The sequence below is a fragment of the Theropithecus gelada genome, chromosome 1, assembly GCF_003255815.1.
Source record: "Theropithecus gelada isolate Dixy chromosome 1, Tgel_1.0, whole genome shotgun sequence".
Lineage (NCBI taxonomy): Eukaryota > Metazoa > Chordata > Mammalia > Primates > Cercopithecidae > Theropithecus > Theropithecus gelada.
Window position 1 is genome coordinate 5,162,107 of NC_037668.1, and position 26,429 is coordinate 5,188,535.

The 26,429-nt window shown below is 43.6% G+C and overlaps 1 protein-coding gene and 1 long non-coding RNA gene across 3 annotated transcripts in view; one reads left to right on the plus strand and one right to left on the minus strand.

Annotated features, from left to right (window-relative positions):
• SLC16A1 (solute carrier family 16 member 1) overlaps nt 1-8,269 on the minus strand; it is a 43,149-nt gene extending 34,880 nt beyond the window's left edge. The window contains exon 1 of one of the 2 annotated variants that reach the window (XM_025380203.1): nt 7,951-8,269. The gene's annotated coding sequence lies outside the window, so the exon portion shown is untranslated. Of the gene's footprint in view, nt 1-7,193 lie in introns of both variants that reach the window. The other variant, XM_025380209.1, reaches the window with a different exon arrangement.
• A 536-nt stretch (nt 8,270-8,805) lies between these two features.
• Nucleotides 8,806-26,429, plus strand: part of LOC112621055 — a 60,349-nt gene continuing 42,725 nt past the window's right edge. Inside the window, exons 1-2 of the long non-coding RNA XR_003118651.1 lie at nt 8,806-8,873; nt 12,925-13,023. This is a non-coding gene — a long non-coding RNA (uncharacterized LOC112621055). The remainder of the gene's footprint in view (nt 8,874-12,924; nt 13,024-26,429) is intronic.

Genomic DNA, 26,429 nt, shown 5'->3' on the forward strand with positions numbered 1-26,429 from the left:
TATTTCTTTTTTTGAGACGGAGTCTAGACTACAATATACAATTTTCTTTTTCTTTCTTTCTTTTTTTTTTTTTTTGAGACAGAGTCTTGCTCAGTCGCCCAGGCTGGAGTGCAATGGCGCTATTTAGGCTCACTGCAACCACCGTCTCCTGGGTTCAAGTAGTTCTCCTGCCTCAGCCTCCAAAGTAGCTGGTATTACAGGCACCCGCCATCATGCCTGGCTAATTTTTGTATTTTTGTAGAGACAGGGTTTCATCGTGTTGGCCAGGCTGGTCTCAAACTCCTGACCTCGGGTGATACGTCTGCGTGGGCCTCCCAAAGTGCTGGGATTATGGGCGTGCCCCACTGCACTGGCCAATATACAATTTTCAAATGAGTGTTTTATTTTATTTTATTATTATTTTTTTGAGACGGAGTCTCGCCCTGTTGCCCAGGCTGGAGTGCAGTGGTGCGATCTCTGCCTTCCGGGTTCACGCCATTCTCCTGCCTCAGCCTCCCGAGTAGCTGGGACTACAGGCGCCCACCACCATGTCCGGTTAATTTTTTCTATTTTTAGTAGTAAAATTTTTGTATTTTTAGTAATAGAGACGTGATTTCACTGTGTTAGCTGGGATGGTCTCGACTTCCTGACCTTGTGATCCGTCTACCTCGGACTCCCAAAGTGCTGGGACTATAGGCGTGAGCCACTAATCCCAGCCCATGAGTGTTTTATTTTCCTGGAAACTACAGTAATTTTTAAACCACTATCCTTCCTTCTATTCCATCAAGTTTTCTAGGTAAAAGAGTAAATACTAACAACAGCATCATACAACACAATAGACTGAAGTAAGGATGTGCATTTCTAATTTCCAGAGCAGGTATTTCAAACTTTAGGTTCATCAACCTCTTTTTTCCAACTGAGCAAAATAAAGGCCTGCACTAATAGTGACCTGTTGAAGACAAGGTATGAAGCAATTTTAAGTACATTTGAGGTTGTGAACACACCCAAAACAGGAAAAGAAAATCCCCCAAGTCTGTGAAGGCACCCAATGTTCCATTTAACTTATGGCACTTAAGATGAACTCCTTTGGAAACATAAACAAATACTTCTTGAATACAAAGGAAAATTATTATTATTATTATTATTTTGAGACAGAGTTTCGTTCTTGCTGCCCAGGCTGGAGAGCAATGGCGCAATCTCGTCTCACTGCAACCTCCGCCTCTCAGGTTCAAGAGATTCTCCTGCCTCAGCCTCCCGACTAGCTGGGATTACAGGCATGCATCACCATGCCTGGCTAATTTTGTATCTTTAGTGGAGACAGGGTTTCTCCATGTTGGTCAAGCTGGTCTCGAACTCCCGACCTCAGGTGATCCACACGCCTTGGCCTCCCAAAGTGCTGGGATTACAGATGTGAGCCACCACGCCCAGCCTCAAAGGAAAATTATTATGCCTTAATTTGTGAAAATCATTTTATTCTCTATTAGCATATACACAAATATTTTGTTCCCTCTCATTGTGAGGTCAGAATTTATGATGATTAGTAAATAAAACAAAGTCAATAACCAAGGAATGGCATCATGATTCTGTAAAATCCCGTGACATCAGCATCTGTGTGCTGTGTTGCTTCACAGGTTCTGGCTAACTTCATTCTAACTTTGGAACAGAAATAAAGAAGTTAGGAGCAGGGGGTCCTTAGACTCTTTGGCGCGAGGGATTCCTATGGAACCCTTGTCAGAATGTTTTCTTTTTTTAATATAATTTTATTTTTTTCTTAAACAAATAGAGACAAGGGTTTTGCCATGCTGCCCAGTCTGCTTTTGAACTCCTGGGCTCAAGTGATCCACTGACCTCAGCCTCCCAAAGTGCTGGGATTACAGGCGTGAGCCACCGTGCTCAGCCAGAATAATGTTTTTAAATGCACAAAATAAAATGCAAAGATAGAACTGTCAAAACACTTTAACTGGAATTAACAACGTGCTTTTAAAAAATAAAATAAGATCCAGCAGTGGGTCTAATAACCACAGTAATTTTGAGGTAGTGATAAGCTTAAACAATTTCAAGATAGCTATAACGGCTGCATTATGGTATGAAGTACATGATTTCTGTTGGTGACAAAGTCACAGGTACTGCTAATACAACCATGCGTTTGTTGCCTATATTCATATTTGAATGAAATTCCAAGTTTAATTAGAGGTTAATTAAAAGATGTAATATTTTGCCCCCAAACAAGTTTACAGACCCCCCGAATTCAATACACCTTGGGGAATCAATATGCAGACCCCAGGATAAAAACCTCTCATACAGGAACAGAAGAGCAGGTCAATAAAGTAAAAACATAAGTTTTGGTTCCCAAAACTCAAAAAGACAAATTATAAAGGCCCTGTTACTCTCCAAAATAGTCTAACACACCAGAGCAGTGTATAGATTTTCATTCATTCAATAATCTTCAAAAGGTTTGTATAGGAAGAGCAAAATCAGAGGGAGGACATATTTTTCAACCAATGATCAAATATACAGCTTATAATATCAGTACATTTTGAGGAAATTCTCCTATACAAAGGCTAAGTCATTGTAATTAAGTCAGATTCAACAATATCATGAGTTGTGATTAGCAACATGATAATGTAGATAACCAACAGAATTGGATCTTACTCTGCAAGAGAAATGGTCAGTGACACCCTTCAATGGTTCAGCCCATGCAGCCGTCTCACTGGTGTGGTGGATGTGAACCCTTCCTATCATTGTGCATACTGTGATCCCAGAAGATTGTTATTGCTGGACAGGTGGGGTAGCTCACACCTGTAATCCCAGCACTTTAGGACGCCAAGGCAGGAGGATGGCTTGGGGCCAGGAGTTTGAGACCAGCCAGGGCAACATAGTGAGACCCTATCACTAAAAGAAAGTTTAAATATATTAGCTGAGCATTATGGCCCATGCCTGTAGTCCTAGCTACTCAAAAGGCTGAGGTGGCTCTGCTTGAGCCCAGGAGTTAGAGGCTGCAGTGAACCATGATGGTTTCACTGTACTCCAGCCTGGGCAAGAGAGTGATTTTATAAATTTATAAAGTATAATTTATAGATTTATAACTTATATACTCTTCTCAGGATGACACTAGGAACCAAACATGCCACCTAAACTAGTCCTTCCATTCATTGTAAAAATCTCCTGTAACACTCCCTCCCTGCAAAGAGAAAAACATATAAACTAGGTAGCAGTATTACAAATGAAAAGTGGGGGGTTGGACAAGAAATAACAAAAGGGACAAGGGATTGGCAGAAACTGCATGTGGTAGGGCAGGGGGGCCTACTAGGAGAAACATTAAGATGATTCAGAGGTTTTAAGCCGGGCTACCTTCAAGAATGGTAGAATCAGAAGAAAAAAAACTAGGTTTGGAGATGAAGGAAACCTGAGAACAGGCAGAGATAATGAGCTTTAAGTGACATATTAAGTTTGAAATGCCCAGGAAGCAACTGGAAAAGCAGATCATCAATAAGAGTGTTCAATCCCCGTCCTTGAGGAACTTACAATCTGGAATCCTTTTATAGCTAGAGGTTTGGATTTAGTAGTGATTCTACTAGGTATTCCCTAAAAGCTGTGGGAACAGCAAAGTCCTCCAAGAAAGAGCATGAAAGACCAAAAGAAATGCCATCAATTTAAGGACAAAAATTTTAAATATTCTAAATACTAAAAGCCATTTGAAATGTTAACATCAAATGCTAAAAACACTTTTACAACTTAAAATAGTGGCCTTTTAAGAGGATATACCTCGATACATTTAAATACATTTCCAGAAAAAGACAGTGTCAATAACATACCATATTGTATTAAAACTTAAACTTTAATTTAACTTGTCCTTCCTATTCAAATTGTACCTTTCTTTATAGAGGTATTCTAGTTAAATTAAAAATAAATGGTAGAATTAAAGCCATAATTAATTCCACTTGTAAACCACTAGTGAAATAATGAAAATAGGCTATTAATGTAGTAGAAAGAGGGATAACCAAATATATGCCTCTTGAAGGAAGTACACAGCAATATCTAGGAATTATACCTGTCCTCTCCCCCAACACTCCCACTCGGAAATCAAACCTGAACTAAATTTGTTCAGTCTTCAATCTAGCTACCAATTTACAGCAAATACAAAGGATAGAGGGACATATTAAACTAGGACATGTTAAATCTATACCTGAGGGACATATTCATCAACATCCAGGATGAGAGAAACTAGAGGAAAAATGGCCTGGTTCCTTCAACAAATATTAGGTTGGTGCAAATGTCATTGTGGTTTTTAAATTACCATTAAAAGTAATGGCAAAAACCACAATGACGTTTGCACCAACCTTATAAGGAAAATACATTACGAGGAAAATAATTAAGATGAGGGAACCTATAGATTAAAAAGTTTAAGAGACATCCCAAACAAATGTAATATGTTAACGTGTTTGGATCCCAAATCAAACCAACCAATTATTTAAAAACAACTGAGGAATATTTGAATACTGACTGGATATTTGGTGATGTTAATTTTTAAAGGTAGGGTAATGGCACTGTGGTTATGATTTTCTCAAGAGTTATCTTTCAGATATCTATATTGAAATAAAACAAATGAAATCATTGGTAGAATTTGCTTCACAGTAATCCAGTAGGGTCTGGGGAAAGTAGATAGGGAAAGAGATAAATCGTGTCGCTCAATTCTTTGTGTTTTGAAATTTTCCATACTTAACTGTTCAAAAGGGAAAAAAGAAAAATACCATTCTCAGGGGTTGCCAACAAAAACTGAAAACAACAGTTTGAATTTTGTCTCCAAGCCTTACAAGCTGAGCAGCCCTGGTCTAGTCACGCAACTTCTTAGTGTCCCTGTTGGTTAAACGGAGACAAACAAATACCACCTAATAAACTCATATTCGTTCAAGCCAGAAAGGATATAAGGATATAACATGTTGAACGTTATATCCTTAACGTCTTTGACTTTCCCAGTCTCCCACATCTGGTTTCCACCAAATCCTGTCTGTTTCTCTACCAAATCCTGTCTTGTCCATCACTGTGGTCTCACACCACTCCAACGCCTCCTTTCAGCCTGTTTTCCACATCGCATACAAAATGATGTTCCTAAAACGCAAAATCCAATCAGGTTATCTCCAGCCCCACTGAAAATCCTTTTTTTTTTGAGATAGTCTTGCTCTGTCGCCTGAGCTGAGGTGAAGTGCAGTGGTGTGATCTCAGTTTTCATTGCAGCCTCCACCTCCTGGGTTCAAGCAGTTCTCCTGTATCAGCCTCCCAAGTAGCTGGGATTACAGAAGCACGCCACCACGCCCGGCTAATTTTTTGTATTTTTAATAGAGACAGGGTTTCACCATGTTGGCTAGGTTGGTCCTGAACTCCTGACCTCAAGTGATCCACCCGCCTCCGCCTCCCAAAGTGTTGGGATTACAGGCGTGAGCCACCAGTGCCCAGCTTGAAAATCCTTAAACTGCTTTCAATCAGCTTCAAAATAAGAGCCTCCTTTAAATTTTTTTACCCTCCTTGATTCCTTAAAATGGCTTACAAGGCCCTCCATTTTCTCATACTATCTCTTCAACTTCTATCTCTTTCTATTCTCTTTGACTTTATGCTTTAGCTTTGGTAAAATTATTTCAGCTCTTGCATTACACCCTGTACTCTTGAGTGTAGCTTCAGTGTTCATGTCTGGAATGTTCTTTCCACCCATCATCACTGCCTTGCCTGGCTAGCTCTTTCATCCTTGAAGTCTCAGGTTAAACAGTATTTCCTCAGAGAGGTCTACCCAAATTGCTTCTATACTAAGTTGAGTGTCTTCTCACACCTACACAATACAGTATTTGTTCCTACAGGAACCTGTACTTACCGTAGTATAACAGTCCCTACTTATTTGTAAAGAGTGTTTGCTGTGGCAATTATATATTTATCTGTTTTCCAGCTAGACTATAACTCTAGGAGGGCAAATGGTGAAATTTGTTCACTGCTGAATCCTAAGTCTCTCACAGTGCCTGGTAGCCAATAACAAACTGAACATACAAAATTCACAACAATCTGGACTGTTTTCCTCATACCCAAGTTCCATCTTCCTAGTCCTCTCAACTGCAACAAAAACAAGACAGCTATGAAGGCATTTACACAGAGATGTTAATCTTGCATAGGACTGAGCATTGTAAAGTGAATTGAAAACACGATGGGAATGCAGAACATAAGGAGTTGAGAAATCTATTTTCAGGCCGAGATAATTTGTATCCTAATTTACAATCTAAAGAAAACTCAGGAGTGCCAATCTAACAAAAATGAGTTCAATGACACACATACTTCCCACCAAACCATAATAAGTTTTCAGACCTAAGATGTTAGATCACTTAATCCCTCCAGCCTCAGTTTCCTTATGGGTAAAACAAGGGATCCTGATCAGGGTCATTAGGGTCCTTTCCAGGGCTAATATATGCCCTAATATTTAAAGGCTAAAAGATGTAAATTAGTGAAACACTAATCATTTGTTTTCATCCTATAGTGATGATTTTTTTCCTTTTTAATCTGTTTAAGGACATTACAGTTTACCCCGTTAAGCACAACTAAACCTTCAAATCTATTCAGCTATAAAAATCTTACAAAATGCTCCTCAGATCAACTTGCATATTTCACAAAGGTAACTGCAATCTGATGAAACAACAGCATCTACCTAAACCCAAAATGAATTACTGAAATATATTCAACTTCTGTGTAAATAATAAATCTTACTCACCACGTGTTTTAAGTGCTAAATATCTTGAATTGTTGGTCATTTCTATGGCAATCTGAAGGCAAAGTTGTGCCCCAGGGTGTAAGACTTGCGTTTATGAGTACTATTTAACACCTAACTAAAAAAACCGAAGATACATAGTCTTTGCATCACCTCACTGGGCTGGTGGTTGAGATAAAAAAATTGTTGAAACCAGAGTAATTTTTGAAAAAAAAAAAAATCAAAACAAGTTATAGTAAGTTACAGTAAATAAAGTAGCGAGTAAACATTTCACTGTTATCAGTAGCAGCCCAGTTTCTAATCAGCCACTGGAAACCCAAGGAAAGACTAAAGTAGTAACAAGTTTGTCTCCTGGTTTAGATTAATTACAAACTAGTTTTTGGCAACTGCTTGTTCCATCAAATATGTCACGACAAAGTAATAAAATGTTAAAACGCATGCTGGGGAAAAAAAAAAAAAAAAAAAGACGTACTTGGAACAAAAAGCTTGCATCGGACCAAGTGTAAACGCTATCCTCCAGATTTCTCTCAACAGGGCCGCCTTAAGTCCATGGTAGAAGGGTGCTGCGGCGGACGCTGGCAGCCACAGGTTGAATGACAAAGAGCCCCCGTCAGCACCACTCCCAGGAGTCTGCGGGCTGCCCCGTCCCCTCCGCAAAGTCTACTCGAACCCTGCAGTCACGCCTTGGCTGTGGGGAATGCGGCTCTCCGCATCACTCTCGCAAGTCACCACGTGGGGCAAGGATCGGTCGGCCAAGAAGGTTGGGGCGGACAATGTCACGAGTCATAAATAATTCCTGCCCCGAGTCCCTTCCCTTGGAACAGAAGCGGCCAGGAGAGTCTGGAGGTACCACATGAAGCAGCCTGTTATCCCTTTTCCAGATCAAAGCATCTCTGGAGGAGCCTATTGAAGACTTAGAGGGGAAGGGGACTTCCCCAACGTCACCGGGCACTACGACCCAACTCCTCGGCCAGGCCAGGGGCCGGCATATGACCACGCGGCCCGCGGCTCGGCTGAGAGAGGCGCTGTCCCCAGCGCCTCAAGGTCTCCTTCACCAGCACTGCAGTCCGAGGCCACGCGACTGCCTGTGACCACGATGCCCTCTGCTGGGCCGCCTCCCTCCCCCGGAGACAAAGTCTCCCAACCCCGGAGGTCCCCTCCGACCCCACCAGGGAAGCGAGGGCACCGTGGGGTCCGCGCCGCATGCCGCCGGCTGTTACCCAACTAACCGTTATAAGCGCGGATCGCAGCGCCGAGCGTGTGCGTGACGTGGTGGCGCGGGCTGGAGTTCCACGGGGCCCAGGGTCCGACTCCCGTCCTTCGCTCGCTGCCTCGTTTACTTGTTCCAGCACCTACGCAGCCATCCAGTCACGTAGCAGCTCACCACTTTGTCTGGTCGGGCCGGCGAGGCTGCCTTATAACCCGCCGGGGCCCGAGCATGCGCACAGGGGGCGGAGTCGTTTCTCCCGGCCGCCGCCCCCTCCCCGCCACACACACATCCGAACTGCAGCCCGCATCTCCACACGCTCTCAGCCGCGCGCGCCCTCTAGCTCGCCCGCGCGCGCCGGCGCCCCCCTCCCCGCCACGTGACCGGCGTCCCAGTCCGACCCGCGCGCTGCGCCCCTGCAGAGCGACGCGGAGCTACCGCACCCTGCCAGACTCGCCCGTTGGTCCTTGTCTGACGAGCTCTAGGCAACCTGCCCTCGTTCGGAACACAAATGTCGGTCTCACCCCTCAGTTTCTGCTAGAGAAATAGGAAAAGTCACCTAGAGGCCTGACCCTGATGGGTGGGGGGAGACGAGCGCGCGGAGTAGCGGGAAGCGTCTGAGGAGCGGGGACTGGGCAGCGTTTGAATGGATGCGGGTGCCGCTGGCACCCGGGAAGACGCCGGGGGCCGGCGCTGTGGAGCCGGGCACGGGCTGGGATGTGTTTGGATTCCAATCCGGGCCTGACACCAGTTAAGTGACCTCGGAAAGTTCCCCAACCGTCCGGGCCTGTTTCCTCCCTCTGAAGTGGCGACAGTAATAGAACTGACCTCGTAGGCTCGTCGGTAGGCCCTGAAGGGAGAACCCCTGCAACTTGCCACCGCAGAGCCAGGCCCGCGGCGGTTGGCGCCTGGTGGGTATTAAAGACAGTCGGGAAAGAAGAGCAGGTAAGAGGGCGGGGAGACTGGCCAGTGGGTTGGGGTGTGCACCTCGGCCACGTGGAGAAGCGAGAATGCAGGGGCCGGACGCCTATGGACGATGCGTGTGTGGGGCCGGATAGAATCGTGGCAGGCGGCGCTGGGGCTGATGCGCCTCACCCGGATTAGCCTCTGTAATCCTCACAGCCCTGTGAAGTGGGCGCTGCCGTGAACATTTTGTAAATAAGGGACCCGAGGCTCAGAGAGGTGAAGTAACTTTCCAGACGGCCCAGCTTGTCAGCGGCCAGCATATGAAGTCACACCCCAGAGTCTGTTTTTATCGTAATAGCCGCTTTGACCGGATAACCAACGTGTGTGTGTGTTGAAGTGATCAGATGACCATGGAGTGTCTCTGATGTCCAGGACTTTTGAGAAATACTGGAAAAGTATGAGGCAAGGCCCCTGCCTTCGAAAAGCTTGCAAGTTTTTGGGGGAGACTGTGTCAGGCACAAATTAACCAACATCTGTTGAGCACTTACTGCTTGCCAGAACCCTGCCATTCCCTCGTGTCTTCCTCCCTTCCAGGACTCACCCTCTCACTTACCCTCCCCCTCAATTCTCACAGCAACCCGGGGAGGTAGGCCTTATGGTTTCTGTTTTGTAAATGAAGAGCTTGAGATTGAAGAAGAGTACAGATTGGAGGATCAGGTCCTGAGAGGTCCTGTGTGCTTTCCAATAACAGTTCAGTGTGTTAGAAGACAGTATGGCATCCACGGCCCAGTACTACTAGTAATACAGTAATTGCTTTTTACATTTACATAAACACGGAGAAAGGGAAGGCATTTCGGGTCATTGGGGCAACCAGGACTTACAAGAGCAGTGCTAGGGTGGCAGCAGCAGTCAGGTAGATGGTAAGCAGAATTAAGTTAGAGAGAGAGGATCCTGAGTCTGATTTAGATGTACATTTATAAGGCCCTGTTCTATGGAATGTAGTGAGAAGTGGTTAAATAAGATGAATCCCAGAAAACCTCATAAGTAGGCTTATAGAGCCCCATAAGGTGGTAGATTGACAATACAGACCTGAGAGCCAGATCTGTTGGGTTCCAAATTTGATTCTTGCACTTACCAGCTCTATGTCCTCAGGCAAGTCATTTTACCTTTCCAAGCCTGACTCCCAACTCTGTAAAACAAGGATAATACCTACCTCAGGGTTATTATGATAATAAAACTAGTATTTATTGCAGGCCGGCGTGGTGGCTCAAGCCTGTAATCCCAGCACTTTGGGAGGCTGAGGTGGGCGGATCAATTGAGGCCAGGATTTTGAGACCAGCCTGGCCAACATGGTGAAACCCTGCCAATACTAAAAATACAAAAATTAGCCATGCGTAGTGGCACACGCCTGTAGTACCAGCTACTCAGGAAGTTGAGAGAGGAGAATTGTTTGAACCCGTGAGGCAGAGATTGCAGTGAGCCAGGATCTCACCATTGTACTCCAGCCTGGGCAACAGAGTGAGATTCCATCTCAAAAAAAAAAAAAAAAACAAGGTGGGCAGGGCATGAGGTCAGGAGTTCGAGACCAGCCTGGCTAATATGGTGAAACCCTGTCTCTGCTTAAAATACAAGAAGTAGCCGGGTGTGGTGGCACGTGCCTGTAGTCCCAGCTACTTGGGAGGCTAAGGCAGAAGAATCGCTTGAACCCAGGAGGTGGAGGTTGCAGTGAGCCGAGATGGTGCCACTACACTCCAGCCTGTCCAGCCTGGGCAACAGAGTGAGACTCTGTCTCAAAAAAAAAAAAAAAAAAAAAAATTAGTATTTATTTTGCAGTGTCTTACCATATAGAAAACACTACATGAAACCTAACCCTAAAGATTAACCCTAGAGGCCCTTCCCTTGAATAGACCCCAAGGAGGCTCTGAGAGGGGCCCTAACAGTGTGTTCAACAGGATCATACTTTGTGTTGTATTGCAGTTTTGTACTCCTATCCTTGAAGATAGATAGTCATCAAAATATAGATACCTCAGGCCCTACAAAACCTGGATCTGCCTTAAGAGATTTTAGTGTTGTGAAAAGAAGACTTCGGAATCAGAAGACCGGGTCCTGGCCAGGCACGGTGATTCACACCTGTAATCTCAGCACTCTGGGAGGCAGAGGTGGGTGGATCACCTGAGGTCAGGAGTTCAAGACCAGCCTTGCCAACATGGCCAAATCCTGTCTCTACGAAAAAATGCAAAAAAAAAAAAAATAGGCCTAGGCCAGGCACAGTGGCTCACACCTATAATCCCAGAATTTGGGAGGCCGAGGCAGGCAGATAACCTGAGGTCGGGAGTTCAAGACCAGCCTGAGCAACATGGTGAAACCCTGTCTCTACTAAAAATACAAAATTAGCCGGGTGTAGTGGCGCATGCCTGTAATCCTGGGAGGTGGAGGTTGCAGTGAGCTGAAATCACGCTGCCTGGTCAACAAGAGCGAAACTCCATCTCAAATAAATAAATAAATAAATAGGCCAGGCACAGTGGCTCATGCCTGTAATCCCGGCAGTTTGGGAGGCTGTGGCAGGCAGATCACAGGATCAGGAGTTCAAGACCAGCCTGACCAACATGGTGAAATCCCGTCTCTTGGGCGGATCACAAGGTCAGGAGATCGAGACCATCCTGGCTAACACAGTAAAACCCCGTCTCTACTAAAAAGTACAAAAAACTAGCCGGGTGAGGTGGCGGGCGCCTGTAGTCCCAGCTACTCGGGAGGCTGAGGCAGGAGAATGGCGTAAACCCAGGAGGCAGCGCTTGCAGTGAGCTGAGATCTGGCCACTGCACTCCAGCCTGGGCGACAGAGCGAGACTCTGTCTCAAAAAAAAAAAAAGAAAAGAAAAAAAAAAAAAAGAAATCCCGTCTCTACTAAAAATACAAAAATTAGCCTGGCGTGGTGGCATGCACCTATAATCCCAGCTACTCAGGAGGCCGAGGTAGGAGAATCACTGGGAACCTAGGAGGCAGAGGTTGCAGTAAGCCGAGATTGTGCCACTGCACTCCAGCCTGGGTGACACAGTGCAAAGAAAAAAGAAAAAAAAAAGAAGATCTGGTCCTATAACTGCTATCTGTGTTATTCTGGGCGGTTAACTCACTAAACTTTCTTGGGCTTTGGTTTCCTCGCCAGATTAGTTAAAAATAATACCTACTAGCCCAAACTGTTGTGTTAATCAAATGAGTCAGTATCTGCAGAAGAAGTAATTAGTAAAACTTTGAAAGTGTTCTATAAGTATTTATGAATTAATGTCATAATTTGTCTCAAGTACATAAAAGGGAAAAATCAAAAGCAACTCCAAGGCTCTTACGTGGAAAAATAGAAACAGGGTGGGTGGGTGAGCTGGTGAAAATAATAAATAATACAGGTGAAATTCTTGCTCTTCTGCCAGATTTTCTTCCTGATTTGAGGCACACAACATTGAAGAAATGAACTAGGAAGCATAGGATGAGAAATCAGAGTGGAGAGGAAATTGGAGATCATCTAAGGCACTCCTGACTTTTTACGGAAATGGAAATTAAGGTCCAGGGACGCTAAAAGACTTGTCTGAGGCCTCCCATCTAATGATTGGCATGATCAGAAACTCAGTTTCTTTAAGTGTAAAGAACAAGTACAATCTTTAAGATAAAATATTTTGTCATGGGGGTCTTCTAGAATCATTACATGAGGCCGGGCGCAGTGGCTCAGGCCTGTAATCCGAGCACTTTGGGAGGCGGAGGCAGGCGGATCACGAGGTCAGGAGATCGAGACCATCCTGGCTCACACAGTGAAACCCCGTCTCTGCTAAAAATACAAAAAATTAGCTGGGCATGGTGGCGGGCACCTGTAGTCCCAGCTACTCAGGAGGCTGAGGCAGGAGAATGGCGTGAACCCAGGAGGTGGAGCTTGCAGTGATCGGAGATTGTGCCACTACACTCCATCCTGGGTGACAGAGCGAGACTGTCTCAAAAAAAAAAAAAAGAATAATTACATCAGAACCAGAGAAGACCTGGTGCTTTCTACTGGCTTTTAGCTTTATCACTATCACAAAATTCTTAGGATTCACCTTTCTGTTTTAAAGGTTGATAGACTGGATGCTGCTATGGTAATCTGCCTCAGGAAAATGCTGGACTGTTGTTTGCAAGCTTGTTAAGTGAGCAAAACTTGGGAAGATTTCAAGGTAAGAGTTATAACTTCATAAGTTAGTGATACAATAAGAAATGCAAATGCAAACTTCAAAAAATTATGATATAGGTACTCTTTAAGCTGACTAAGTTGCTCTGTTGCTTTATCTGAAAAAAGAAAGATAAAATTACAGTGTGTTCTCCAGAATTCACCTACTTAACTTACATTCTTTCAGTTACTTCACCATTTCTCTGATGTAATAAATAGGAAGGTGCTATTTTGCCCATTTTAGTAACAATAATACAGGAAAGGATTCTTTTTTTAATTGACACGTTGTAAATGTTTTTTGGTAGTTTTTTTTGTAATTTTCATTGTAATTGCTGGCTTTTTGTATGTTTAGTTATTCTGGTGGTGAGGGATTTGCTTTACTGCTTCTTTGGGCCTTTGAGAATTTTTTTGTGCACGCACAGACACACACATACACATATATATAATATGTAATTATACATATTCTGGGTTACAGTTTGGTGTTTCCATACGAACAAATGTTGTATACTGATCAAATCAGGGTACTTAGCATATCTCTCACCTCATGCTGTTTTGTAATATACAATACCTTATTGTTAACAGCAACCCTACTGTGCAATAAAACACCAGAACTTATTCTTCCAATCTAATTGTCACTTTGTACCTGTTGACAGCCTTTCCCTCTCCTCCTTTCCCCTATCCCCTTTCTAGTCTCAGATAACCACTGTTCTCTTTGCTTGTAGGATATAAACTCTTACTTTAAAAAAATTAGATTCCACAGATCATACAGTATTTATCTTTCTGTGTCTGGCTTATTTCACTTAACATAACGTCCTCCAGGTTTAACCATATTTTCACAAATGGCAAGATTTCATGCTTTTTTTATAGCTGTATAATATTCTGTTATCCTTATGTACCACATTTTCTCTTTTTTTTCTTTGAGACTGAGTCTCGCTCTGTCCCCCAGGCTGGAGTGCGGTGATGCAATGTCAGCTCACTGCCTCCCAGGTTCAAGCGATTCTTCTGCCTCTGCCTCCCAAGTAGCTGGGATTACAGACACCTGCCACCATGCCTGGCTAATTTTTGTATTTTTAGTAGAGACAGGGTTTCACCATATTACTCAGGCTGGTCTCAAACTCCTGACCTCAAATGACCCACCCACCTCAGTCTCCCAAAGTGCTGGGATTACAGGCATGAGCCACTGTTCCCAGCCTCACATTTTCTTTATTCATTCATTCACTGTTAGATGTTTGGATTGATTCCATAACTTGGTTATTGTAAATAGTGCTGCAATAAACATAGGAGGGCAGATACCACTTCAATGTAACTGACTTCATTTCCTTTGAATACATAGCCACTAGTGGGACTCCTGGCTCATACAGTAGTTCTATTTTTAATGTTTTGAGGTAAAAATTTTCAACAAAGGTGCAAAGAACACACATTGGGAAAAAGTCTCTTAAATAAACGGTGCTGGGAAAATTGGAAAGTCACATGCAGAAGAATAAGACTAGACCCTGTCTCCACCATATACACAAATCAACTCAAAATGGATTAAAGACTGTCTTCCATAGCTGGTGTACTAATTTGTAATTCCACCAAAAAGTGTGAGTGTTGTCTTTTCTCCATATCCTAGCCAACGTTTGTTTTCTTTTGTCTTTTTTTTTTTTTTAAAGGTGGAGTCTCACCGTGTCACTCAGGCTGGAGTGCAGTGGTGCAATCTTGGCTCATTGCAACCTCTGCTTCCTGGGTTCAAGCAATTCTCCTGTCTCAGCCTCTCGAGTAGCTGAAACTATAGGCAAGTGCCACCATACCTGGCTAATTTTTGTATTTTTAGTAGAGATGGGGTTTCACTATGTTGGCCAGGCTGGCCTTGAATTCCTGACCTCAAGTGATCCACCTGCCTCGGCCTCCCAAAGTGCTGGGATTACAGGCATGAGCCACCGTGCCCCAGCCTGTTTGTTAATAGCCATTCTAACTAGAGTGAGGTGATATCTCATTGTGATTTTGATTTGCATTTGCCTGATGATTAGTGATGTTGAGCATTTTTTCATGTACCTGTTGGCCATTTGTATGTCTTCTTTTGAGAAATGCCTATTAAGGTCTTTTGCCCACTTTTAAATCAAGAAAATTTGTTTTTCATTGTTGAATTAAGTTATTTATATATTCTTTAGATATTAACTCCTTGTGAGATGTATAGTTTGCTTATATTTTCTTCCATTCTGTAGATTGTCTCTTCATTTTGTTACTTGCTTCCTTTTTATGTACAAAAGCTTTTCAGTTTGATATAATCCCATTGGTCTATTTTTTGCTTTTGTTGTCTATGCTTTGAGATCTTATTTTAAAACCCTTGCCCGACCCGATGTTGTAAAGCATTTCCCTTATGTTTTCTTTTAGTAATTTCATAGTTTCAAGTTTTGTATTTAAGTCTTTAATCCATTTTGAGTTGATTTGTGTATATGGTGGAGACAGGGTCTAGTCTTCGGCTTCTGCATGTAACTTTCCAGTTTTCCCAGTACTATTTATTGAAGAAACTGTCTTTTTCCCAGTGTGTTTTCTTGGCACCTTTGTTGCAAAACAGTTGACCATAGATGCATGAATTTATTTCTGGGTTCTTTATTCTGTTCCACTGGTCTCTGTGTTTGTGTTTATGCCAATACCATGCTGTTTTGGTTACTATAGCCTTGTAGTATATTTTACAGTCAAGTACTGTGATGCCTTGGCTTTGTTATTTTTGCTCAGGATTTATTTGCCTATTTGAGTCTTTTGTGGCTCCATATGATTTGTTTTGTTGTTGTTGTTGTTGTTGTTGTTGTTTTGAGACGGAGTTTCACTCTTGTTGCCTAGACTGGAGTGCAATGGCACAATCTCGGCTCTCTGCAACCTTCACCTCCCAGGTTTAAGCGATTCTCCTGCCTCACCCTCCCGAGTAGCTGGAATTACAGGCATGTGCCACCACGCCTGGCCAATTTTGTATTTTTATTAGAGACGGGGTTTCTCCATGTTGGTCAGGCTGGTCTCGAACTCCCGACCTCAGGTGATCCCACCTCCCAAAGTGCTGGGATTACAGAGTGAGCCACCGTGCCCGACTGTCTTTTTTATTTCTGTGAAATGTATCATAGGTATTATATAGAGACTGTAGTTTGTAGATCACTTTGGGTAGTATGGGTGTTTCAACAATATTAATTCTCCCATAAACATGAAATGTCTTTCCGTTCCTTTGTGTCTTCTTCAGTTTCTTTCATCAAGGTTTTATAGTTTTCAGTTTAGAGATCTTTAACCTCCTTAGTTAAGTTTATTCTTAAGTATCTTATTTTTGTGTAGCTATTGTAAATGGAATTATCTTCCTGATTTCTTTTAGGAAAGGATTCTTTTTAAACACAATATTTTGTCATTAAGAATACTGCCCTCCCTCATAATATATAATAATTTAATAGGGAATATGGAAAATGTGATTTGCTTTTGAACCATGTTTGAAGAAAGGGTTTGCTAAGCACATACCTGGAGTAAAGAAGATAATGTCAATCCTAAAAACTTTTTTTTTAAAGTTGGGAGCCCTCTCATTCAGAATACCATCATCTAATTTCAGGTTATATGTCAGGTATAGTCCTCCTGCTTTCAAAGGCCTGTGTCTGGATGTAGGGTGAATTTTGCCATTCTTTAAAGAAAGACTAACTCAGTATTCGTGAGATGCACTCTAAGCTCCTCCCTTGACCTCCCCCATTTCTCTTCAGCTCTCCTTGCTCTGTTTTGACCTATCACTTATCTTACCAGCCTGCACCAGTTTAGTATCCTAATCAGTTACTTCTCTGGCACTCTACAGACATGACATGACATGGTCAAAATAGTTTGCTAGAAAACAAAATGTTTGCAATAAAAATTTCTTCAACATGACAAATGAGTCAAAAATTATTGTTTCCAACTGCTGGTTTTTTGTATGTTTAGTTATTCTGGTGGCCAGGGATTTACTTTACTGCTTCTCTAGGTCTTTGAGAATTTTTTTGTGCACACACAGACACACACATACACATATATATGTTTCTTAAGGAATCATATTGTGTATACTGTTTTTTTTCCACTGAGACGGAATCTCACTCTATCGCCCAGGCTGGAGAGCAGTGGTGCGAGCGACCTCGGCTCGCTGAAACCTCCACCTTCTGGGTTCAAATGATTCTCCTGCCTCAGCCTCCTGAGTAGCTAGGCTTACAGGAGTGCGCCACCATGCCTGACTGATTTCTGTATTTTTAGTAGAGACGGGGTTTCACCATGTTGGCCAGGCTGGTCTCAAACTCCTGACCTCAGATCCACCCGCCTCGGCCTTCCAGATTGCTGGGATTATAGGTGTGAGCCACCACGCCTGGCCACTGTTTACTACTTTTTAAATATTTGCAGGCTGGGTGTGGTGGCTCACGCCTATAATCCCAGCACTTTGGTAGGCTGAGGCGGGTGGATCATGAGGTCAGGAGTTTGAGACCAGCTTGGCCAACATGGTGAAACCCTGTCTCTAGTAAAAATATAAAAATTAGCCGGGTATGGTGGCAGGCGCCTGTAATCTCAGTACTCGGGTGGCTGAGGCAGAGAATTGCTTGAACCGGGGAGGTGGAGGTTGCAGTGAGCCGAGATCGCGCCACACTGCATTCCAGCCTGGGCAACAGCAACCCTTTGTCTCAAAAAAAAAAAATATATATATATATATATATATTTGCAATGGCTTGATAATATGAGACATTTACATTGCTTCTTAATAATCATCTAGGAATTAATTTAGATTAAAAAGCACAAAAGTTTGAAACATACCTAAAATTTTATGAAAATCTGACAGTACTGCTTTAAAACTTTAAAGGTGGCAAAACAATCCATATGGAAAACAAGCAGCTGAGAATATTCCTTTTTGACCTGTTTATCTTCGAATTCAATTTGTTTTCAACCAGATTACCTGAGGCTCAATCTGTGTCATTCTAATTCCCACTCTGGTCTGATATGGCTTGACTCCTGCTCCTTGTCTTTGCTAGCCCAGGAGGATAGTTTTGACCTATGCTCTTTGTAACCTACATCATCGCTGTTTAGGATCTTTTCTAGGAAGCATTCTTTCTAGAGATGGTCCTATGTATTTGCCAGACCTGTTTTCTTCCTTGACCCCTAGCTACTAAAAGTCCTAACCATGAGTACCTTCCCTACCTCCCTCCTTTCCTCCCTCCCTTCCCTCCTTTCTTCTTTCCATCTCTAGTAAAGTATTTTAGGCAAATGGGATGGGGAGTTCAATAATAACAATAGTAAATTGATGACAGCCAAGATTTCTGGAATACTTACCATATGCTAAGCATTGCTCTAAGCACTTTAGATGTAGTAACACTCATTAATTCCTCACAAAAATGCTATAAACTAGGAACTGTTACAATCCCCATTTTATAGACATATACAGATACAGAGAGGTTAAGTAACGTCCCCAAGGTCACATAATCAGTATTGTCTCGAGTCATCAGAAAGTAGTCATCACGGCCGGGCACGGTGGCTCACACCTGTAATCCCAGCACTTCGGGAGGTCAAGGTGGATGGATCATGAGGTCGGGAGTTTGAGAACGGCCTGGCCAACATAGTGAAACCCTGTCTCTACTAAAAATACAAAAATTAGCCAGATGTGGTGGCAGGCGCCTGTAGTCCCAGATACTTGGGAGGCTGAGGCAGGAGAATGACTTGAACCTGGGAGGTGAAGGTTTACAGTGAGCTGAGACCGCGCCATCGCACTCTAGCCTTGGCAACAGAGCAAGACTCTGCCTGAAAAAGAAAAAAAGTAGTCATCATTTAGTTTTCACCAAAAATACACAAGTAGAAATTGTCATTTGTAACTATTAATACCATAGGAGACTAATCAATAGAATTTAAGGCCATCTTGACTTAGAAAAACCCTGTTTTGGGTTCCTTTTATGTTAATAGAGTGAAACAATCATTATGAAAGCATGTGCCATGAAAGCTGCCATTGAAACCAGAGATTCACCAAAGAGAACTACCCCCTGCTTATCTGAATTTGGGGTAGTTATCAGTCTCTAGTCAGCTAAGTTGGGGACAAAGATGATGGGACATGGTTTTGTTAGCAGCTTAAATTTTTTTTTTTTTTTTTTTTTGAGATGGAGTTTCACTGTTTCACCCAAGCTGAAGTGAAGTGGCGCGATCTTGGCTCACTGCAACCTCCGCCCCCTGGGTTCAAGCAATTCTCCTGTATCAGCCTCCAAAGTAGCTGGGATTACAGGCATGTGCCACCACACCAGGCTAATTTTTGTATGTTTAGTAGAGATGGGGTTTCACCGTGTTGGCCAGGCTAGCCTCGAACTTCTGACCTCAGGTGATCCACCCGCCTCAGCCTCCCAAAGTGCTGGAATTACAGGTGTGAGCCACCACGCCCAGCCAACTAACAGCTTAATTGGTCACCTATTTCTAGGAAGTTCTGGGTATCCTGGTCCCCATATTCCATGCTATAAGATCATTCAGTGTGAGAACCTGGACTTTAAAGCCCTCACCCAAAGCAGCAGCAGATAGTTGGAATTACTGGACGGCTGCACATCAAGCCTACTGTGACTCAGCCAAGGGTTGCATGCAGCGAAGGAGGCCTCTAACATCACAGTGACTGTCTTTGTGTATCTATCTGCCTGGGGATCCAGACCTGGGTGTTCTACCTGTACCTTCATACTGCTGCACTGGTGAGCAAGATGAGGCTTAAATAAAGCATACAATTCAATTTGTGGTTACCTCTGAGAACCCCAAATCTGCCATGGATCTCTGCACCACACAACACCTGTGACACCTGTGCCAAGGTGAGGTCCAGTAGCTACCACACCTACTTCTGAGCTGCATATTAGAGTGACGCCTTCCTGCCTACCCTCCCTCTGTCTTACCTTTTGCACAAATCATGGGCTCAGATGTTATACCTGTTATTGCACTCTGATACGATTATTTTATTTATTTATTTTTTTTGCAGTCATGGAATAAGGCCATACCCTGTGGGTAGGGTATAAAGGTTTCCCTCTATATGGTAGATATTATCAGTCATAGAAAAAGAGAATCCTCACACAGAAAAACTTGGAACATGGAACAGATGGAAGGTGGCACTTCTGGATATGCCTTTTTACATCTGAACTTGGAAGAGTTAAGAATTGTTGAAGGCCCTTCTCACTGATCAGGGGAAATAGCTTCTGTCACAGAGCTGCCTACTCCAGGAGAACCAAAAATAAAAGCAAACACTCATATTTTGTAAGTCTGTTCCCTGAACTTCTGTCAATCAAGTTTAATCTAAATCAAGGATTCAAACTGAGAAGCATTTAAGGACCAAGAAAAAGTTAATTAGCCCAGTATAAGTCAATAAGAAATGGTAAGCAGTATGGGGGAAAGGAGTGCCATACCCTTCTAGGCATCCAAATTCAAGCATTTACAATGTACTGCATGAAGCACTACCCTATACAGCACTAATAACAGCACAAACTTGCTTGACATTTCTACATAATACATTATTCATTAATTCAGAAGAAAAATAGAATTCTTAAAACTCCTAATTTCATTTTTTATTAATATAAAGGAGGAACCAACAACAGCAAAAAATTGTGTGGGAGTTAGAAAATAAGGACTAGGCGGCTGGGTGCGGTGGCTCACGCCTGTAATCCCAGCACTTTGGGAGCCCAAGGCAGGCGGATCATGAGGTCAGGAGATCGAGACCATCCTCACTAACACAGTGAAACCCCGTCTCTACTAAAAAATAGAAAAAATTAGCTGGGCATGGTGGTGGGCGCCTGTAGTCCCAGCTACTCTGGAGGCAGAGGCAGGAGAATGGCGTGAACCCAGGAGGCAGAGCTTGCGGTGAGCCGAGATCTTGCCACTGCACTCCAGCCTGGGTGACAGAGTGTGACTCTGTCTCAAAAAAAGAGAAAAAAAGAAAAGAAGGACTAACTAAGTAGGCAGATGTGGGGTGGGGCCAACAAAACGTGGCAGCCAGCAGACCAGTCTATTTCACCATGGTCTCTGCTGCAGTATTTAAGAAATAGGTAGAGCCGGCTAGGCATGGTGGTTCACGCCTGTAATCCCAGCACTTTGGGAGGCCGAGGCGGGTGGATCACCTGAGGTTGGGAGTTTGAGACCAGCCTGACCAACTTGGAGAAACCCTGTCTTTACTAAAAATACAAAATTAGCCAGGCATGGTGGCACATACCTGTAATCCCACCTACTTGGGAGGCTGAGGCAGGAGAATCGCTTGAACCCAGGAGGCGGAGGTTAAATTGCTTGAACCCAGGAGGCAGAGGTTGCGGTGAGCCGAGATTGAGCCATTGCCCTCTAGCCTGGGCAAGAAGAGAAATTCCCCATCTCAAAAACAAACAAACAAAGAAATAGGTAGAACTGGGCATGGTGGCTCACGCCTGTAATCCCAGCACTTTAGGAGGCTGAGGTGGGCAGATCACTTGAGGTCAAGAGTTTGAAACTAGCCTGGCCAACATGGTGAAACCCCGTCTCTGCTAAAAAAAAAAAAAAAAAAATACAAAAATTAGTCGAGCATGGTGGCAGGCACCTGTAATCCCAGCTACTTGGGAGGGTGAGGCAAGAGAATCGCTTGAACCCCAGAGGCAGAGGTTGCAGTGAGCTGAGATTGCGTCCCGACAGTCCAGCAACAGAGTAAGACTCTGTCTCAAAAAAAAAAAAAAGGTAGAAAGCAGAATGCTTCCTCCGGTGCCCAGGGTGATTTATGAAAGATCCCCAAGGAAAAGTTGAATATCAGAATGAGGGTCATTTTCACAGTCCCATCCCTATATGGAGACACTCCTTTCGTTATTACCTTTGGCAGATGAGGATTTGAGTTTAACAGACCTGATGGATTTCCATACAACTTCATAATTTCCCCCCATCTAAGACTCATGCTTCCATTTTTGTCACCATGGCCACAGCTGCTGAAATGGCTCACTAAACAGCCTTTATCCCCACACTACACCACTAAATGGACAAGTTCTTTTTTCTCTAGTGTCTTAAATTCATGGCCTCAGTCTGAGGCCTTTAGTTTTATACTGCTTTGAGAGAGTCATCTTTAAAGTCTTAGAGATATACATATACCTCTTACTGTTTACCACCTCTAATTTAATAGCAAGAAAGAAACTGGAAATCTTGTAGGAATATTCTCTGTTCTTTTTTTTTTTTTTTTTCAGATGAAGTCTCACTCTTGTCCACAGGCTGGAGTGTAATGGCACGATCTTGGGATCTTGGTTCACCGCAACCTCCGCCTCCCGGGTTCAAGTGATTCCCCTGCCTCAGCCTCCCCAGTAGCTGGGATTATAGGTGCCTGCCAACACGCGTGGCTAATTTTTGTATTTTTAGTAGAGACGAGGTTTCACCATGTTGGCCAGGCTGGTCTCGAACACCTGATCTCAGGTTATCTGCCCGCCTTAGTCTCCCAAAGTGCTGGGATTACAAGTGTGAGCCACTGCACCTGGCCAAGGAATACTCTTTGTTCTATGCTACCTACTAGGACAGCTAGTCTACTTAGTTATCCCCAAAACCAAAAGGATAGTAACTCAACAAGCTCAGAATACACCATTCTGCTTGCAGCCATTGTTTTCACCACTACTCCATTTCCCCCTGCACACATAGCTCATTACCTTGTCGCATGTACACTTGCTATAGTCACAGCAGGAACTAGAATCTGGAGATGTTACATGTCACACAAGAGGTCAATGAGAAGCACAAAACCATACATTGCAAATGGGTAACATATCAGTGTGGCCATCCAAGCAGAGGATTAGGTATGGCCTTCGTCTCATGTTCCCATTAGGCTCAGATGAGCTAGATAATGGGGTTTTGCTCCTGTTTCCTATTCAAAGATTAGTCAACCTGGGAGCTTTCTAATTCTATCATATGTATTTCATTTGTTTCACTAGTTACTCATTTGATCAACCCAGGGAAGACCATAACATGAATGAAACAAGTATGCTTTAACCGTAATATGGGATTGCATAATTCCGGCTACCAAGACCATTTAACAGAATCCAGTGGAATGAGGGAAGTGTGGACTACAGGAGTTAGTGGGGGAATTCTCAGTCACTGCAACCATGCTTCTAAACAAAGGCCTTCACCAAGAACCTAGGGCAATCTCATTCCATCTGCCAGAACTTGTAGGGGTATCACTAAATTATGCTTAGTCAAAATTATAATTTGTAGTTTATAAATACTATAAAACATATTTAAATCTAGGTCTACTTAATTTTTAGCTTCTGTTCTTAAGTGCTGGATTATTTTCATTCGTTTGTTTTGTTCAAAATCTTGACATTATAGGAAAGGATGGAGATGAGGAAGATGATGAGGCAGGAAAATACAGAACTGCTTCATAGTCCAACGCTGAACCTTTCTACATGCTGTTTCTTCTTCTTATAAAGCACTTCTTGGCCAGGTGTGGTGGCTTACACCTATAGTCCCAGCTCTTGGTGGGCAGGTCACTTGAGGTCAGGAGTTCGAGACTAGCATGGCCAACATGGTGGAACCCAATCTCTACTAAAAATACAAAAAAATTAGCCAGGTGTGGTAGCGTGCCTGTAGTCCCAGCTACTTGGGAGGCTTAGGGAGGAGAATCGTTTGAACTGGGGAGGCAGAGGTTGCAGTGAGCCAAGATCATGCCACTTCACTCTAGCCTGGGTGACTGGGTGACAGAGCGAGACTCCACCTCAAAAACAATAAATAAATAAAATAAATAAAAAGCACTTCTTCCTTCCGCTTGGTAAACTGTGTACAGAATAACATGGAGATGGAAGAGAGGCAGGTAGATTAACGGGGAGCAGTTTTAGTAATTATATTCTGTGATTCAGACCTCTTCTTAATTCAGCTTTCCTGCTAATTAATGTAAATTAATAAGGTTTCTGCTGGGCGCGGTGGCTCAGCTCTGTAATCCCAGCATTTTGGGAGGCCGAGGTGGGTGGATCACGAGGTCAGGAGACTGAGACCATCCTGGCTAACACAGTGAAAACCCATCTCTACTAAAAATACAAAAAAAATTAGCCAGGCGTGGTGGGGGGTGCCTGTAGTCCCAGCTACTTGGGAGGCTGAGGCAGGAGAATGGCGTGAACCCAGGAGGCGGAGCTTACAGTGAGCTAAGATCGGGCCATTGCACTCCAGCCTGAGCAACAGAGCAAGACCTTGTCTCAAAAAAAAATTAATAAGATTTCATAATTATTATATTTACTAACCAGGTTCTTTCTACATAATTATTGTTTACTTTCTAATAAATTACTTAGAAAGGCCACCTACAAATCCAAATTATATGCAAAATGTTTCATTTCCTATTTCCTTCCCAGGGATGCATAATTATTCTGGAAAAATCATTGGCAGCTGGGCATGGTGGCTCATGCCTGTAATCGCAGCACTCTGGGAGGCCAAGGCAGGCGGATCCACCTGAGGTCAGGAGTTCAACAAAACCAGCCTGGCCAACATGGTAAAGCCCCATCCTTACTAAAAACACAAAAATTAGCTGGGCTTTGTGGTGCACACCTATAGTCCCAGCTACTCAGAAGACTGAGGCAGGAGAATCATTTGAACCCAGGAGGCAGAGATTGCGGTGAGCTGAGATGGTGCCACTGTACTCCAGCCTGGGAGACACAGCCAGACTGTCTCTCAGAAAAAAAAAAAAAATTCATTGGCTTGTAAGTTAAAATCTTTATCTTGCTCTACCTTCTCTAGAATACCTACATCTCTTTTTTTTCTTTTTTTTTTTTTTTGAGAGGGAGTCTTGGTCTGTCGCCCAGGCTAGAGCACAGTGGCACGATCTCGGTTCACTACAAGCTCCGCCTTCCGGGTTCACACCATTCTCCTGCCTCAGCCTCCCAAGTAGCTGGGACTACAGGCACCCACCACCACCCCCAGCTGATGTTTTGTAGTTTTAGTAGAGACAGGGTTTCATCCTGTTAGCCAGGATGGCCTCGATCTCCCGACCTCGTGATCCATCCGCCTCGGCCTCCCAAAGTGCTGGGATTACAGGCGTGAGCCACAGTGCCTGGTCATTCTTATTTTTTTTAACATTATATATTCACAGACTTTACCAATTCATGGAAAGGATTCCTCTAGGATATTGGTGGACCTCTTGAAGCACTAAGAACCTCAAGCAAAATGTATGCAGTCTTTGTACTTTAAAATAAAGTATTGGCCGGGCGCGGTGGCTCACACCTGTAATCCCAGCACTTTGGGAGGCCGAGGCAGGCAGATCACAAGGGCAGGAGATCAAGACCATCCTGGCTAACACGGTGAAACCCCGTCTCTACTAAAAATACAAAAAATTAGCCAGGCGTGGTGGCGGGCACCTGTAGTCCCAGCTACTCGAGAGGCTGAGGCAGGAGAATGGCGTGAACCCAGGAGGCAGAGCTTGCAGTGAGCCAGGATGGCGCAACTGCGCTCCAGCCTGAGAAACAGAGCTAGACTCCATCTCAAAAAAAAAAAAAAATTAAAGTATTTCAACCAGGAGCAGTGGCTCATGCTTGTAGTCCCAGAACTTTGGGAGGCCAAGGCAGGATGATTGCTTGAGCCCTGGAGTTTCAGACTAGTCTGGCCAACATAGCCAGACCCCGTTTCTAAAAAAAAAAAAAAAAATTAGCTGGATGTGGTGGCACACACCTGTAGTATCTGCTTTGGGAGGCCCAGATGGGAAGATTGCTTGAGCTCAGGAGGTTGAGGCTGCAACGAGCTATGATCATACCACAGCACTCCAGCCTAGGTGACAGAACAAGACCCTGTCTCAAAAAACAATCTATTTCATAGATAAACATTCAGGCATTCCAAATTCCTACTGTGTTGTCTACTATTAAGAATGCATGCTGGCTGAGGCAGGAGTTCAAGACCAGCCTGGCCAACATGGTGAAACCCCATATCTACTAAAATACAAAAATTAGCTGGGCGTGGTGGTGAGTGCCTGTAATCCCAGGAGGCTGAGGCAGGAGAATGTCTTGAACCCAGGAGGCGGAGATTGCAGTGAGCCGAGATCTCGCCATTGCACTCCAGCCTGGAAGACAGAGTAAGACTCCGTCTCCAATAATAATAATAATAATAATAATAATAATAATCTGTGGAATTTAACATTCCTTTAAACTTAAAAAATAAGAAAAAGTAAATTAAAAAAAAAAAAAAGAATGCATGCTGGGGTCTGCTCAGTGATTCGCAAGGCAGGAGATCTCTTGAGCCAAGGAGTTTGAGACCAACCTGGGCAGAGTGGCAAGACCCTGTCTCTACAAAAAAAATTAAAAATTAGCAGGGCATGGTGGCACACTTCTGTAGTCCTAGCTACTTGGGAGGCTGAGGCAGGAGAGTCATTTGGGCTCATGAGTTTGAGGTTACACTGAGCTTTGATCATACCACTGCACTCCAGCCTGGGCAACAGAGTAAGACCTTATTTCAAGAAAACAAACAAACGAAGAATTCAGGGCTGGGCGGTGT